General features: G+C 37.7%; 1 long non-coding RNA gene across 1 annotated transcript; it reads left to right on the top strand.

Moving 5' to 3' along the window:
• Window positions 1-7,588: 7,588 nt before the first annotated feature.
• On the top strand, window positions 7,589-16,184 carry LOC131497565 (uncharacterized). The gene is made up of 3 exons (XR_009255015.1): window positions 7,589-7,786; window positions 9,343-9,577; window positions 15,837-16,184. It is a non-coding gene; the product is annotated as an uncharacterized LOC131497565 (long non-coding RNA).
• Window positions 16,185-18,445: the final 2,261 nt, after the last annotated feature.

The raw sequence follows: 18,445 nt of genomic DNA, 5'->3' as shown, positions 1-18,445 counted from the left end.
TTTCTTCAACTTCTCCTTTCACTTTCCCTCTGTTCCCAGAGAATTAGAATGTTGTGCGGTAGAGTCTGAATCCTGTGTCATCCATAGAATTCCCCGAGACAAGTTAATTTAATATCTCCAGGTCATGTTTTCCTTAACTGAAGAACTTGATTATACTACCTTCTTGTATTTTTTAAAGGACCCAAATGGTTTTTTAAGTTTATTTATTTATTTATTTAGTGTGTGTGTGTGTGTGTGTGTGAGAGGGAGAGAGAGAGAGAGAGAATGAGTAGGGAAGGGCAGAGAGAGAAGGTGAGAGAGAGAATCCCAAGCAGGCTCTGTGTTGTCAGTGCAGAGTCTAACATGGGGCTTGAACTCACAAACCATGAGATCATGACCTGAGCCAAAATGAAGAGTCAGATACCCACCCACGCACCTCTACCTTCTTGTAGTTTTGTAAGAATGAATAGGATAAGGAATGTGGCTAGTGCAGTGCTCAGAACACAGACCACGTACAATGAAAGCATGACCCCAATGCTCAGCTCCAAATTTCACCCTGGGAAAACCACCCAAGCTTTATCAAGATCATTTATGATTTGCGCATAGAAGTCAGAATGTGCAGACTGATATTGCTGTAATGCCCATTACAGCTTACAACAACTAGCATTCAGGACGTTCTATAGGTTTTAACAAATATTTGCTTACCAGTGGAAAATACTTTCATGGAAAATACCTTCACCAGAATTTTCATCTGAAATTACAAAAATGCAATTCATGGCATGTTTGGAATTGAATTGCGTCTCGCATAAAAGGTATATTGAGGTTTTAACCCTCATTATTTCAGAATTTTATTGAAAATAAAATAAAATCCTTTATTTGGAAATGGGATTATTGTGGATGTAATTAGTTAAGACGAGACCACAGGGGAGCAGGGTGGGCCCCTAATCCAAACTGAGCCACAACCTGAGGAGAAGGTGGTCACAGACCACCATGTGACAATGAAGGCTAAGATTACAGTGATGCAGCTACAAGCCAAAAGCATCCCAAAGATTTCTGGCAACGCACTAGAAGCAAGAAAGGAGCCAGGAAGATTTGCTCCTGCAGGTTTCAGAAAGAGCAGGGCCCCACTGACATCCTGATTTCAGAGTCATAGCCTCTGGAATTGTGAAACAATGAAATGTCTGTTGTTTTAAACCACCCAGTTTATGGTAGTTTGTTATGGCAGTCCCATGAAACAAATACAGACCTAAATGTTAGATACAAATTGTTTCAAAAAATAGTAGGAATCAGTAGAAAATAGTTTTCAGAACTACGCTTGGCTGTGCAGAATCACTCAGAGAGATATTGTTCCCAACCATCTAAGGCCACCAACTATAGGGTGACAGCCACGAGCATGAAGTATGTCCTGCATAGGACGGAGATCACAGCACTTCTCTTACATGGAGCATGTTGGAATTGGGCTAGTCTCGGATATTTCCCATTTATCGATCTATCTAATACCTTTTTTCCTACCATTTAGCCAAGTAGATGACGTTTTCAGACTTTTTTTTCTTTGTTACTTTCTGAGTCCCTCATTAGTCCAAATGATGTTTTAGGCAAATCCAAAATATTTTATTTATTACTATCTCCTAAAAGAACAATGGCTAACTGCATCCTTACCCTCCAAATTCATAACTTTCACAATAAATAAATATAATGGTGATCTGGTGATTAACAAAAAGAGCAATTATTACACTATTTGTGGAAGTTAGATATCACCTTCATAAAGAACCCCTCCCTCTATTCTTCACAACCAACAGAAAAACTCACCCAAGAAGGGACGTGTACACGCTCCTTGCTTTCGCTACAAAATAAATTATCTTTTAATGGGAACACATTATCATACGTGCATGTTGTTTAGGTCAGAACATATTGAACAGAAATAATTTGGAGATAAATATTAAAGTAGTCTTTCTAATTAGTTAAGGGCATTTCTTTAAATCCCCAGGGATCATTCCTATACTTTTTATGCTGATACTAGAAGGATATTTTTTATGTTCTCCATGGAAGAATGTCTTCCAGATAACTGCACTTTGTGGAAGGTGTGACAGTGTCAGAATTGCTGAATTATTAAAGGTTTAATATAGTTTCCACAGGAAAGACCCTGCAGAGTATTCCTGGTAAGATAATTTGGGAAGATAATCAAGCCATGTAAACTGGTAGATCAGCCAAGAAGGAAATCAGATGTAAAATGAGAACCACAGGAATCTGAATTATTTAAGTATGGCTGCTTTATTTACAAATGGACTGGGTAAAATATCTCATTAAATAAAAAGTAATTTTCCAAGGGGAAGATTAAATATCCACAACACAGAATAAGAATAAACATAACAAATGCCAAACATTCAGCTACAACAAACTGTGAAATTAGTTTTCCTCTGCCTAACAAAGAACAAACAAGGGCTTTCCATGTTTATTACTTATCAAGCACATTCCTCAGGGAATAATTTATTCCTACAAAAGCTTTGAATGACCATTTTGTATTAGGTTTGCTTCACATAAAGGCAGAATTTTAACTTCCATACTTTGAATTCAATTATAATGTGCGGTCTTTTATAAAGCAGATGATAAATTAGGCTTTGGCAATATTCTCTAGTGCACTGTGACACCGAGTGCGGTCTGCAGTCCAAGACTACTCTGCAAGTTATTTGTTACCAGAATGTAGTAAGTACAAAGATTTTGTAGTAAGCACAAACGCCTTTCTAGATTGTGACATTGACACCTAAGCTTGTGGTCAGTGGACTTTTCTCATTGAACATGGGCTAGAATAGTTGTTATGTCCTTGAATTTGCATGAGTTCCATATAGAGGGAGTTTCATATTGATTATGCATAGATGGACCACAAACTGGTCTGTGACAGAAAAACAAAACCAAAATCAAAATGTCCTGTAGTATAGACAGTTTGAGAAGCACTGGGGTAGTGGAAATGGCATGGAATTTGGAATCAAGAAAGTCCTAGGTTCAAATCCAACACCATATTCCTTTATTTCATGTGATCCTGAGGATGTTACTTAACTTCAAAAAATGGAGATGATAACTTTTATTCTAGAAGTCATTGAGAAAATTAAATGGAATATCTTGACCATGAATAACACAGTGACTCACCAGTGCTTCATAGGCACCCAACTAACTTCTGTTCTTGTAATTTCTTTCTCACTGAGGAAGATATCACCACCATACTCAGGATGACCAAATCTAGTTCTCTAGAAGAAACAACACAATTTCTAATGGGACCAGTAAAATAGAACAGCTAGTAATGCCAGGATGAAATTCTCTGCATAAAATAGAGAAGCTATAATACACTATATGTGTAGTTTGTGTGTGTATGTGTATGTGTGTGTGTGTGTGTGTGTGTGTGTACTTAACATTTAAATATCGTTAATAAGGGTGCCTGGGTAGCTCAGTCAGTTGAGCTTCCAACTTTGGCTCAGGTCATGATCTCACGGTTCCTGAGTTTGAGTCCTACATCGGGCTCTGTGCTGACAGCTCAGAGCCTGTAACCTCCTTCAGATTCTGTGTCTCCCTCTCTCTCTGCCTCTCCCTGCTCTCTCTCTCTCTCTCAAAAATAAATAAACATTAAAAAAATTTAAATACCTTTAATCAGAGTCTAATGAATTCATTGCCAACTAGATCTTCTGAAATCCTTCCTGACATTCTACAATGAACTTGATTTTTCTTTCCAGTCAAGCTCTAAGCATGAATAAAGGCATAATGTGATTCCTTTTGTTCCAGTCCATTACTTACCTGGGTTCATTTTAAATCTACCCAGATTGAGTAAAGCCCAGGAGGATTGTCTATATTTTGCATACATTTTTAGGTATCTCTGAATATAGATATCACAGTTCACATATTTAGATGTAGATTCTATATTCTATGCTGCTCCTTGCTTTTGCTGTGTAGATACACATCTAAAGAATAGATTGGGGGGTCCTTGGGTGACTGAGGCAGTGAAGCATCCAACTATTGATTTTGGCTCGGGTCATGATCTCATGGTTCATGAGTTTGAGTCTCAAGTCAGGCTCTGTGCTGATAGCCGGAGCCTGCTTGGGATTCTCTCTGTCCCCATCTCTCTCTACCCCTCCCCCACTTGTGCTCGCTCTCTCTCTCTCTCTCCCTTTGTCAAAATAGATAAATATTTTTAAAAATTAAATAATTTAAAAAACAGAATGGGATAGTGAAGGATGGTGTGACCAGTGATGTCCATTAAAGCTTGCTTCAGAAGTACAAAAGACAGGTCAAGAAATACAAGACAAATGCCTCAAGCCTGATATGAAAAAGAAAATACAAAGTTTTGGCTAGTATTTAAAAATTAGATTACCATACAATCTGAGAAGAAGCAAGACAGGCTTCACCAATCAGAGGGCCCATAAACTGTGACTTCCTCTCCTGGAACTATAATTACGTTAGAAAAACACAACTTAGAAGCCTACAGGAAAAGTGAAATGGATTAACATGACTTTAAAATATCTCTTAGGGTAAAATCAAGAAGGCTCTAAGATTACTTAATTTTTCTACTAAAGACACTATTTGGGATTGAAAAAAAATATTGTTTGGGCCAAGGATGTAAAGAGGGAGTTCCCGGGAAAATAAATACAAATGACTAAAAAAACATACGAAAGATGTTGAATACTGTGCATAATTAGACAAATAAAAATCAAAATGGTAAAGATATTTCCCATATTTCTCATATTTCAGACTGGCAGAGATGAAAATGTTTGCTAAGATAAAATACTGGTTAGTGCGTGCAGGAGACAAAAATATTCACTATGTTGGTAGGATTCAAATTAGCACAACAATCTAAAAGAAGAAAAAATAATAACAATATCTTTCAAATTTAAAAATGCACATAAATTTTGACAAAGAAATCTAATTGTTAGGAATTTACACAAATAATTTTGCAAATATTTGGCAAAACATATACATGAAAATGTTCATGCCCCTGTTGCTTATAGTATTAAAAAATGGAATAATCTAAATATCCATTAAGATGAAACTAGAGAAACAAATATGGTACATAATAAAAAATGTTTGAGCAGCATGGACCATTCCATTTTAGTAAAGTAAGGTGTGTGTGTGTGTGTGTGTGTGTGTGTGTGTGTGTGTAAGTATGGAGATGTGCACTATATAGGTGGGAGTTATCCAAAAAGACAGGCAACAGATGGCACATTCAAATAAGGAGTGTTTGATAAAAAGGTGTTTTTAAGGAATTAACATGGTGTAGGGACCCAAGGAATAGTGCATACCCTGGGTTGGTTTCAACTAATACCTTACAACCCTTAGGCTTGATGATAAGCAGTGGGCAGCAGGCAGCTGTTACCAAAATCTAGTAGTTCAGAGACTTGTAGAAATGTCTGTCTTGAGCGAGGATCTATAGAGGACCACAGCCTACTACAGGCAAGACAACAGGGAGGAGACTAAAGAAATAAATCCTCAGTCTTCACTCCCATTCCTCCTTTCTTCTTTCTTTTTTTTTTTTACATTTATTTATTTTTTTTTGAGAGACGGAGAGAGGCAGCATGAGCAGGGGAGGGGCAGAGAGAGAGGGAGACACAGAAGCCCAAGCAGGCTCCAGGCTCCGCGCTGTCAGCACAGAGACTGATGCGGGGCTCAAACCCACGACCCATGAGATCATGACCTGAAGTCGGATGCTTAACCAACTGAGCCACCCAGGCGCCCCTCCCATTCCTCCTTCTGACTTCCTTCTGGAGCTTCTGATTGGCCCAATGCAATTGGAAGCCAGAGGCTAAGGAAGCCTATTGAAGGGGAGGGCAGGCATCTAGGGAGACACAATGAAGATATGCAACACCACATGTGTATACACAGATGTGCACACACGTTTCCACATACGAGAGAGAGAGAGAGAGAGAGAGAGAGAGAGATAGATCTGCCTGTCTTCATTATAGTTATCCAAATATTATCCAGCAAAGTGAGATTTGAAATGAATTTTACTTTATACTTTTCAGAGTAATATGTTTCTTTTTAGATGGATATGATTTTTGTATTTAGAAACAACAATATGGGTATTTTTATATAAAATCAACAAAATAAGATTAGTGGTAGCCAAAAAGAAAAAAGACAGAGGAAAGGAGACAGGATCCAAAGCTGGAAACAGGTTTTCTTTGATGGTGTGTAAGCCTACCTGTCTGCACAGTAGCTCATGCTGTCTCTAGCACTTTGCAGAGAAAGACACCAAACAAAGGGAAAGCTCAGCATTAAGAAGTACATTGTGGAAAACCTCCTGAAATGATACAGAAGGAGTAGGAATGAGCTATAAAGACAAAAAAAAAAAAAAAAGCGATTTCCACTTAACCTCAAATCGTGTGTCAGAAAACAGAGTACACCAGAACCCTATTTTCTCAAAACAGATAGAGATGATTCACCACCATCGTTTATAGAAAGGTCATGGAACCCAGGACAAAACAAGGTTAGAAATCAGGTCAAAGAGAAAAATTGTGTCTGTGTTAGCAATGCTTACTATGAATTACATCTAAATAAAGGCTGACATGAATTTCCAAATTGTTTTCTAAGAAAACATTTTGTTTGTGTATAGCGCAATGATGAAGCAGAAATGTGAAGTGTTTAAATCTCAGCCCAAATATCTACCTGTGTCCATGACCTTGAAAGTCTGTCATACAATGCCTACAGATCAGTATATTTGGCAGCATGAGAAACAGTATGAGTCAAGATCACTGAGATAAAGTAAAAACCCTGTAGGGGACGAGGCCTCTGATTTTTTTCATGCACCATAAATGAATTGTTAACCTAGTTTTATTTAATTTGGAGAATATCTAAGTAGACTTGCAACTTGGCCTTTGCTCCGATCAAAGATAGAGGGCACCCTCTGACTATCCTTCCTCTGACTATCCTTCCTCATTGATGGATGACTCATTTGGAGACACAGTATTATCTCCATGTAACATGGGACAGAAAGGCTGCAAATAGCCCTTGCCTTTAAATAGGCCCTGTCTTTGTTTTAGCTTGCTGATTTGTATTATGTAATATTCTGGATTGTGGATAATATATCTTCAATCTTCAAAAGAAGCTAATCTTTCAAGAAATACTGAGTCTTTTAGAGATAGACTAATGGACAATGCAGTCATAATCTCTACCCTCATGCGGTTCAAGGATATGTGGATGTAATGGTTATTTTATGGGTCAACTTGGCTAAGCCATGGCACCCAGATATTTGGTCTAACACCAGTCTGGATATTGCTGTGAAGATATATATTTTAGATGAGATTAACATTTAAATCAGTCAATTCTGAGTAAAGCAGATTACTCTCCATTAAGTGAGTGGGCCTCTTCTAATCAGTTAAAGGCCATAAGGAGAAACAGACTGAGTTCCCCCAAGGAAGAGAGAATTCTGCCTCCAAACTGCCTTAGGATCCTAGCTACACCAGGAGCTCTTCCCTGAATCTTCAGGCTACCTGCAGGCCTGCCTAGTAGATTTTGGGCTTGCTAGCCTCCATAACTACATGAGCTAATTCCTTAAAATCAGCCTCTCTCTGTCTCTCTCTCTCTCCCGCCTTCTCTCTCTCTCTCTCTCTCCTCATTTATATATGAGCCCAGGAAGAGTGCTCTCACCGGGAACTAAATTAGATTCGGCTAGCCCTTTGATCTCAGACTGCCAGCCTTCAGATCTGTGAGAAAACAAGTTGGTGTTGAAGCCATTCAGTCTACGGCATTCTGTTACAGCAACAGAATTGGGATCCTTCGTGCTTCTCAATCTTCTCTAGGGACAGAAAGAAACACTTTTCTGGACATTTAGGTAAGTAGATACTACCTTCTTCTGAATCTTTTCAAAACTGAACGTGTGCCTGTTTGTCTCTCTACACGTTAGATACTTAGAGTCTCCCCTTGCCACGTGCTCTGTAAACCTCTGAGGACCCTAATGTTCATCGTCTGAAGGACTCCATGACACCAAGTAGAAGCCTGCTCTACCATCCGACCTGAAAAACCGCACGTGTACTGACCAAAGGCAGACCTCCATAACTACAGTATACAGCTCTAATTTACAGCCCCACATTACTAACTTCTGTATGCCAGTGGGTTTCTAGTGCATACATTTGGTTAAATCAACATTAGTAACATACAGAGAGCTGGCCCTGGTTCGTGGAAACAATGAAATTCTAATGTTAGCTTTAATATACTCTAAAACTTGTTGTTATTGTTGAGCCCACAGCTCTCTTCCGACCAGTATATCTGCCCCTCCCCCAAGAAAAGCACTGGAATGTATAGAGTGGGTACAGTAGCTGTTTGCATTTCAACCCCTTCCTATGGAACCTTTCTAACCACCTACCGAGGCTATCTTGACATCTTTGTAATGCTTTCGGCCTTAGCTGACTAAGTGTCTACTACAAATCACTCAATCATAGAAAGACAATTTTAAGAAGAAAAAACTATACCTGCAATTCACCATTAACATTTATCATACTCCTATGCCTATCAACCATTCTATTACCTATAATGGACCTGGGCCTTGTGATAGGTGCTTTATGGACCTTGTTTAGTCAAAATTCATTTAATCGTTATTTCTGGTGTAGGTTTATCATCGGCTTTTTAAGGCTTGTTATTACTATTTTTCACCATGCTTTTTTAAATATTTTCAATTTGAGGTTAAGAAATGCTTTCATTCTGGCTCAACTCGGCAGCTTCTGTTATCAAAACATTTCTCTAGAGTCAGCATTTCCGAATTACTTTTCACTGTGTTCAGTGATCAAGAGCCTTTTAAGTGCAACGGTTGGCATAATCATTCTAGCAAAAAGCACATTTCTGGGTAATAAGTGACCCTAAAACATTTACAACTCGACGAGATCCAAATGCAGTAAAAGACAGCCGGATGTAGTTCTTCATATAATCAGGTAGAAACTGTTCCATATTGTTGTGGCCTACTTTTCCCCAGGACCTCCCCATCTTGGAGCTGAGACTGAGGCCGTGGGGAGATGGATTTTGTCTTTACCTGCTCGTCAACTCTAGCTCCCTACAATGTCCCCTCTGTTGCCCTTTTTATTCAAAATCTACCGGCAGCCCCTCGAAGGTTAACTTTGCAAGTGCATTTTAAACAGTGTGACCAACCCTCACCCAGCAATAGCAGAGAGACTTTATGGATTCTGCTAAGCACTGCTCTCTTATTGCCATTTTACCAGGCACTATAGATCCACCTAGTAGGTGTCTGAACTCCTCACTAAGCCCCATAGACTTCGCTAGGTATTTGAACGATACCTTTTCTTTGGGGATTGCGTTAATTTCCTGGGGTGGCTGCAACAAAGTACTGCAAACCAAGTGCTTTGAAAAAACAGAAATGTATTCTCTTCTGCACTGTAGGCTTGAAGTCTGAAACGAAGGTGTTGGCAGCCCTCGGCTCTCTCCAAAGGCTCTACAGAGAATCCTTCCATGCCAGCTACGCCTACCTTCGGGTGGATGCTGTCAATCCTTGGCAGCCCCTGGCTTGTAGATGCATCACTCCAGTCTCTGCCTCTGTAGTCATGCGTCATTCTTCTTTTATGGATGTTTGCATATAGATCTCCTCCTTCTAATAAAGATATCTCATTGGATTAAGGTACACCCAACCCCAGTATGACCTTACTTTAACTTCATTGCTTTGGCAAAGACCCTGTTTCTAAATAAGATCACATTCACGGTTACCACGGCTTAAGACTTAAACGTATCTTTTGGGGGGACACAATTCAACCCAGTACAGGGAACATGAAGCCATTAAACAAATGTTTATCGAAGGCTCACTCTGTGCCTGGTACTCTCTGCATTCCTACTGGGCATTGCTATTGCCTCTCCCATTCCCATCCACCTCTGCCCCGCAGGTACCATGGTCTCCCATCACTTCCTAGGGGAGTGGCCATACTACTAATATGTGGATGCTTTTCAGATATCAGGGACGCACAGAATCAGTGGCAAAAGGACAGGACTATGTCTCTCTCCCTTTTATAATGGCTCTATTTACAGAGAGGAGGTGCATAAGCAGTGCGGTTTGTGTTTAGGAATTTTGCAGAGTTTTATATAATGTGGCCCCTTCCCTTTTGACTTCTAGTATTCATTTTACCGAGGGGATCAATGTGATTGAATGGGTGGGGGCTGGGCCAAGGACAACATTAAATGAAAGACCTGAGCTACATTCAGGGAAGAAAAACAAACAAAAAAAGCATTTTCTGACCCAATGGTTTTAAAACTGGGCCCAAATTCTCTCCTCAGGATCTTTTCTTCACAAATGTTTCTGAAAAGTCTCAGACTCTCTTTCAACTGACTTTTGGCCATGCTGCTCCTATAGACCGTGCATGCTCACGATTTATGTCATGAGTCCCACTCAGCCTTCTGGACAATCAGTTTCATCACAAATGATCTGCCCCGTCTCTCCTATTTTAAATGCCAGTGACATTCACTATCAAGGGAACACTTAATATCACATTTTGAAAATGCAGACCCAGTTTAAGACACATCTCAGATCTTAAAATGTCAGTTCTTAGAAAAGGATTGAAAATAACAATTATTGCACACTTGACCGTTTGCTAGATGTTATAGTGATTTCTTTGTGTACATATCTTACTAAATCCTCACAGATGTTTATGAAATAAATAGTATTATCATGTCTACTGTACAGTTTAAAAAACTTATGTAACTGCTGTGAAATCAATCAATCAATCAATTGCCAAGGTTACATAGCTAGAACCTAGCATGTATTTAGCACCTTTACGTAGCCTGCTGGTTCTTAACAATTTTTCCACTTTGCTCCTGCCATTATCATTCATGCCACACAGACCACAGGGTGCTTAAAACTATACTCTATAAATACCTTGTGGGGATTTTATTCTTTTATAGCTGATGGATAATCAGTAAATAAAACACACCTTGAATGCTCTAGGAAGCTGTGCTTGGGAATAAGCCAGACATGTGGAAATGTGTGCTGGCAAACAGCAGGAGTCCCATATTCATGTTTACTGCTGAATTTAAAGGCACATCATCCCAGAATGTGTCACTCTTGTAATCAGCCATTGAATTGTCTTACACACAAATTTCATCTCCCAGTGTAATGTATACATTGTTATCCTGGCAACCAAGGCTCATGTTCTGTTGACTCCTCCATCTGGGGCTATATGCAAATATTTTTTTATATAATGCACACATAAATTTCCCAAACATATCCAATTTATTGGTATTAGCATGTGTTTTCACCCTCCAATATGCTGAGAGGGAGAATTTATGTTGGATATTTGGTAAAAAATAGAATTAGATGTAGATTCAGAGCTAGAACTGTCTCTGTTAGGATAATATATTCCTTCATTCTGCTTCTTTTTTCTTCTTTAATTTTTTTTTCTAAATAGGTCAAATGAAGCTAGAGCTCAACTGGACAGCTTTATTTGTTTGACATAATTACTAACTGGGTAGCAGTCTCTTTTATTTACGACTGGTGATTATTTTTCCTTTATTTGTTATTGTTTTTTTTTTTAATTTTTACCATTTTGAGCTAACATAATTTATCCCAGGCAGCAGAGAAAAGAAAGCACATGGTCCTCAGTTTCCAAACTGATGTCCCTCCTCACCAGTTTACTATAATATAATGTACTATACTATACCATACTATATCATACCATACCGTACTATAATGAGCTCGTCTTTGAACAACTTTTATAATCATTCATTCATCTATCCAGCACTGACTGTATGATAGGCATGGGCCACCAATTATGTGTCAGACACTGGTAAATATTTAAGTGATTCTTAGGTCATGGACTGATTTTAGGTCAGTATTTGGCTGTCACAGTGTAACTCAGGCTTGAACTCAGTCAGAATAGAGATATTTCTAAGATGAGGTTCATCTTTTTTTTTTTTTTCTTCAACGTTTTTTATTTATTTTTGGGACAGAGAGAGACAGAGCATGAACGGGAGAGGGGCAGAGAGAGAGGGAGACACAGAATCGGAAACAGGCTCCAGGCTCCGAGCCATCAGCCCAGAGCCTGACGCGGGGCTCGAACTCACGGACCGCGAGATCGTGACCTGGCTGAAGTCGGACGCTTAACCGACTGCACCACCCAGGCGCCCCAAGATGAGGTTCATCTTTATGGTAAGAGGTACACACTTACCGTGAGTAATGTGAATATCTGTCAAAGGACAAGTCATTTTCCCTTCACTCATTTTTTTCTCATCTGTGCCATAATAAGATTGCTTCTTTCAGACCCAATATTCCATGATCCAAATGATCATCCAGTGATAATCCGTGATTATGTTAATCTGCTTATGTTTATAACTTCCTATGTAAAGTTGGTTTTTAAGATGCTTTAAAAAAAATATAGTCAAATTCTTGATAGCTCTGGAAATTCTAGATATTACCAATGCTTACAAAAAGGGAAAAATAGAAGTTGCCCTGAATAATATACCTCAGAGGTGAGCAGTCAACATTTTAGATTTTTTGTTTTGTTTTCCCCCCATATTTTTTACAGGAAATGGTATTTTAATTGAAACTTTCATAAAATACTTTTTTTTTTTTTGGTCATACAAATATCTCCATCTGGTCCCCAAGTTTTTGTAGCTGTTTTTAAATTGTTTTCTACATATCTCTAGAAGTTCTTTGGCATCTGTCCAGGTTCTGCCATTGGGTGGGAAGAGTGGAGGGAAAACACAAGCTGTCAGATCTCAGGGTGGATGACGGCTTCCCACCACATTCTAGGGAGGTCTAGAGTATAGTTATGTGAGCAATGAACACAGTCCTCAAGCATTATCAGGATTAATTCCATGACTACTGCTTGGAGATCCTCACAGAAAGACCATTTTACAGTCCAGAATGAGAAAATTGATAAAGAAATATCTTGGAAAAGAAACTTGACTGTTGAGCTCTTTGCACACTTACTGATTCTGGTTGTCTCAGTTAATCAGGAGTCAGGGAAGCACCATTTATGCAACAGTGACTTCCAGGAAAATGATTCACAATGAAAATAAATGAAGGTCTGTGTCCAATCCAAGAGAAACATTTGCTCAGCTGGAAAGTCAGCCAAGTGGAATATATGCCTGCTCACCTCAGACTGTCCCCTAGTCATCTTGTATTTAATTATAGGGTAACAGTGGGGATGTTAATGCTTGCCTAGCTGTGGTACAACTGTAGAATATTGTAACCTTTCCTGAACTTAGAAAACTCTTCCTAGCCCTTCTAAATATTCTTCTATTTTGTGGAGTGTTAACATTTTGTGTTTCTGTTGTCTTTAACTTCCTTTTCCTTTAGCAGCACCCGTGAAGAAGACACAAATGTTAAGTAAATAGATAAGCATTCCCTTTTAGAGTGGTAAATGATGGTAGAGAAGATATTTTGAGTATGCAAAGCGATGGAGGACTCCTTAGTAATCATTTCTTCAACTTTTCCTCCTAGTCAAAGAGAATGATGCAACTCTTACATTGAGCCAGATGTCAGACACATTTGCCAAAGCATTAGATGCGGATGAGAGAGTTACAGTTCCCTGGTCTTTTTTTTTTTTTTTTTTTTTTTTTTTTCCTGTCTTGATCTTAGGAACTCTAGATCTGTGAGCAATGTCTCTGTTCTTCCTATTTAAGGATAGATAAGATTCAGTCCTCTTAAGAAGTTTTATAAAAAAGTTTATAAAAAGCCACTGGTAGGCACACATTGTCTGTAGTTCCTGATGATTCTCTAGGTCATTCCGTCTTCCATCCATTGTTCATTGGCTTCATCTGCCACTGCTCTGTAGAAGTTACTCTTTGAGGTCCAAAAAAATCTCATCTCAATTCTCAGTCTTTTTGGCTGCTTTGTAACATTTGAAACATATTATTACTTCCTTCTTTAAACGCTCTTCCCTGGCTTTGAGATGCTCGTCCCCTCCAGTTCTCCTTGAACCTTTCTGCAGCTTTCTTAGTCTCTTGCTTCCCCTTCAGATGACCACATTATCTAACCAAACTTGATGTCATGCATGAAGTTGTCAAGAAAGTTCCTGAAGTTGGCATGGTCATAACATCTCATCAAGAACTTCAGAATGAGGGGTGTGAGGGTGGTTCAGTCAGTTAAGTGACTCTTGATTTTGGCTCAGGTCATGATCTCATGGTTTGTCAGTTCGAGCCCCATGTCAGGCTCTGCACTGACCTAGTGGAACCTGCTTTGTGTTCTCTGTCTCCCCTCCCTCACTTGTTCTCTTTCTCTCTCAAAAAAAAAAAAAAACATTAAAGAAAAGAACTGCAGAACGATAAAGTTAATGTTTATATAATTCAAATTTTTTGTCAATGGTGGATGAACAACTCTGAACTTGTCATCCCCACAGACCACTTACATTTAAGGGTAAAAATCTAATTGTTGCCTGCAATGTTTCCCAAAAGCTTCAGAAAAATTAAAGATGTCTCAAAGCTCTGCTTCCAGGCCTATTTTCTTCTCACTGTTATCTCTGTGGTTAACATTATGACTCCATATATAAGCTCTACGTCAAGAATTGTAAAGTCTCAGACTTTCATTTTCACATTTTTATTTTCTGAATTTTATGTTCTCCTGTATTGGCTGAGGATGTGATGAGTGTAATTGCATGGCTGTTCCATTAGTACATTGATCTATACTTACCTTCTAAGATTTTTGTAATGACTACATAAGATGATGACTTTAATGCACAAAAAAAACCTGCGCCAGGCACCTGTCATTAGCATATTATTTACATTATTCATGATTAATTAATTCTGGACTGGTTATTTTCTAGTAGTTGCCTCATATGCAGCCAGCCATATTCTTAACAATAGTTGGAAAATAAGAGTCAGGAGCTGCTTTTATTTTACTCCACCTTGAATCCTTATATTCCAAGTCATTCCATTACCAGGTGAGTCACTAGCCTGAACTCAAAAATATTCTAGGGAGCCTAATTTAAATGAAACAGAGTCTTTGGCTTAAAACTCATTGCCTAGTACCCTTTTTTGCCTTCTATTTTCATCAAGTCCTTGTTATTAAATGTCTCACACCAGTTTACCATTTATTTTACTATGCCTCGCATCTCATAATTAAGAGTATTATTTCTCAGTAAGCAAGGTCCAGTTACAACTTCTAGCTAATTTATTGCTTATCAATATGGTGCTAGGCAATTTTTTATCTGGTTTTATATGCCCACTAACGCTGATCACTCTTTCTTGATCTTAGAATAATTCCTATCTTATTCAAGACCATCTACCTTATTTTACAATTTCTTGCATTTATCTTTCCTGATTTATACAGGTAAAAATGCATAAGTATGCTTTACGTAATACTTTATTTGTAAAAATTTTTAATGCTTTATATAATAATTTACAGACATATATTTTTAATGGAATAAATATTACCCTGTCATCATTATTATCCTCACCCAATTTTATCCAACTCATACCTCATCATACATTCCTTATTTCACCATTTTCCTCCAAACTATATGGTTTTAAAATTGCCAGTGTCACTGTAGAATCGAATGCTCCATCCCTCCCTAAATTTGGTTCTATCGAGTTCTGTTGACTCCATCACACCTTTTTAATTCCCTAGCCGTTTTCCCAGACCAGTAGCTCATCACCTCTCATGTTAATTTGTGAAATAGTGCCTGAAATGCTTCTCACAATCTTCTTCTCCTGTCATTCATAACTCCACCAGAGTCACCACTATGTAACATAAAGAAAACTTATATTTAGGGTGTCACAGTCATTAAGAGGCAGAAATGTCCTTTTCTTGTATCACAATTGCCTGTAGAACAGTCTCAGATTTAGCAAGGTCTCCAAAAGTCTCCACCATCTTTCCTATTTGCAAGTATAGCCGTATAGTAACCATTTCATTAATATTTCATACTTTTGTTTCTTTTATTCCCTCTGTATAGGATCTTCTTCACAAAGTTCCAGTTATCCAAGGCCCGGCTTAAATATGATCCTTCTTCATTCAGACCTCCATGATGAACACTGAGTAGAATTCAGATTTCCCTTACTTTCTGTCACTTAGTACTTTGCCTATATCTCTATTATGGATTATGTATAGTAACTCATGTAAATACATGACTTCATAACTGGATTGAGGCAAACTTAATTGTTGCGTCCTCTCTACTGCTAGGAACGGTTCTAGAAACAGTGTTCTGTGTATAGAAATAACAGCACATATCTGATGTAATACTCTTTAGAATGGTGGGAGTAATAAATCCGCATGATACCTACTAATTCTGTATCTTCCTAACAATTTCTTTCTGTGTCATAAGACAAGGTAAATTTTATACTTCTTGTTCTTAAAACTATTATTCATTCAGTGGATCCAGAAGCATGAACTCACTTTCTTATCCTCATCTGTAAAATGGGGATACATTGGTATTTACCTGTTAGTTATTATAAAGATTAATTCAGACAATACATGTAAAATACACTGTGATATACAGTGCTACTTATATGTATTAGTTATCATCAATCATCCTTGTTGGAGTTGAAATGTCACATACTTTGACAACAATATCAAACTTACTGCTCTAACTTCCACATTAGATAGGGGTACACCAATTGAGATAAAAAGAAAAACAACACTAGTTATTCTATATTTCATCAAGGTAAGTACTCAAACATTGATGAAACTATAACACTTGCCAAACCGTATAATTAAAGAAATGATAATAATAATAATAATAATAAGTAGTAGTAGTAGTACCAGGAACTTTATATGCATTTTCTCCTTTTCTTCAAAACAAATGTAATTAAAGATGCTATTATATTTCCATTTTGCCAATGAGAAGGGAAAATAATTGATGTGAGTTTACACAGCTAGTAAAATTGAGAAGGGATACTTGAATCATGATCTGTCCAGTTAAACAAAGCAGTTGCTCTCATTACTTGCTCCCCAGTATATTTTCTTCTGAATCACCTTATATCCAGATAATAGTTATTTGAAGGTCATAGAAAACTTCACATATGAAAACTCTGTTCACACTCTATAAAAGGATAACATTTTTATCTGAGAAATATGATACTAATTTACTTCTACCTTTTGTAGCACATATCATTTTCTACCTTAAGTTATATTTATTCATATATCCATTTCTTCTGCCCATCCAATCTCTAAGGCTTTTTGAGAAAAATACCTGCGCTTTGTCCAGCTTTGAACATCCCAGAATATTTGGCAAATTGCATTACACAAAGCAGGTGCAGAAATATTTGAGATTTTGCATTTTTTTTTTGTTTCCCATGTCAATCTTATGACATATGTGTGATAGGTTTCAATTTTCTTGTTTTAAAAGTGAGGGAAAAAGGAGAGTGTTCTGAGCAGTCACTTTCATTGTATGACAGGCGTACACATAGATTTCATCAAAGGGCTAAATGGGTTTGAAGACTGGTGAGGTGCTAGCCTGGGCTCAAAAATATTCTAGGGAACCTAATTTAAATAAAACAGAGTCTCTGGCTTATAACTCATTGCCTAGTACCTTTCTTTGCCTTCCATTTTCAAACCCATTGAGCCCAGATTTTGAACTAAATCCTGTTTTCTTCTGATCTGCATGACTATCTTAGAGCTGAGCACTAAGAAAATTCATGAAATTTAATTTCAAGAAATTTTCATTCCAGAAAGTTGAGAGCTAACTGTTGAGAATGCCAGTAAGAAATGAGTTTTAATTCCTGATGGAAACAATATGATTTTTCTATTTTAGAGTATTCTATATACACAATAAATGGCAATCATTAACTGAACGGTTATTTTATCATTGCTCTCATTTTTTGGACCACCGTTTCTTAGCTACACAAAACTAAGCCACTAAATTGAATCCTCAGACTTGAAAAACATCAATGGTCCACTAAAGTTGTAGCCTAATCCACTGGTTTCTCCCACATCTATAGTTTTCAAGGTTTAAACAATCTGTTTACAGCTTTCTTCAGTCATTCAAATGACTTTTTAAGTCCCCAAGTCTAATAACAGATCTGTAAACAACGTTGGCTATATGCCTAAACACCTGTTTTGTTTATGGCTGCAACCTTGAATCCCACTCTCTAAGCCTGAGATTCTTTTATGGAGCTTGCTATTCAAATTTGCTTAAATTATATGTCTTTTAAACCAAGTGTATCTTACAAGACAATCCTTCATTTTAAAATTAGGGAAACTTGTTCTGATGAGTCCTGGGTGTTATATGTAAGTGATGAATCACTAAATTCTACACCTGAAACCAATTTTACCATATGTTCTAACTAACTAGAATTTAAATAAAAACTTGAAATAAAAAAATAAAATAAAATTAGGGGAAAGTTCTGCAGAATTTTCAACTAATAATGGAAGTTAAAGAGCTTAACTAAAACATCAAGAAAGAGCCTCCCCTGACAGGTGACATTATTGCATGGCCTTTTAACTTGTCTCTTGTGCTACTCATCGTAGCTGTTCCAAGTTCTACGTCAACATGTTTTCCCTTCCGTGAAAATGCTAGTCTAGAACCAAATGCCTTGAGTTCAGTGACATACATCATAACAGAAA

The sequence above is a fragment of the Neofelis nebulosa genome, chromosome 16 (assembly GCF_028018385.1).
Source record: "Neofelis nebulosa isolate mNeoNeb1 chromosome 16, mNeoNeb1.pri, whole genome shotgun sequence".
Lineage (NCBI taxonomy): Eukaryota > Metazoa > Chordata > Mammalia > Carnivora > Felidae > Neofelis > Neofelis nebulosa.
This window is presented reverse-complemented; position numbering and strand designations above follow the sequence as displayed.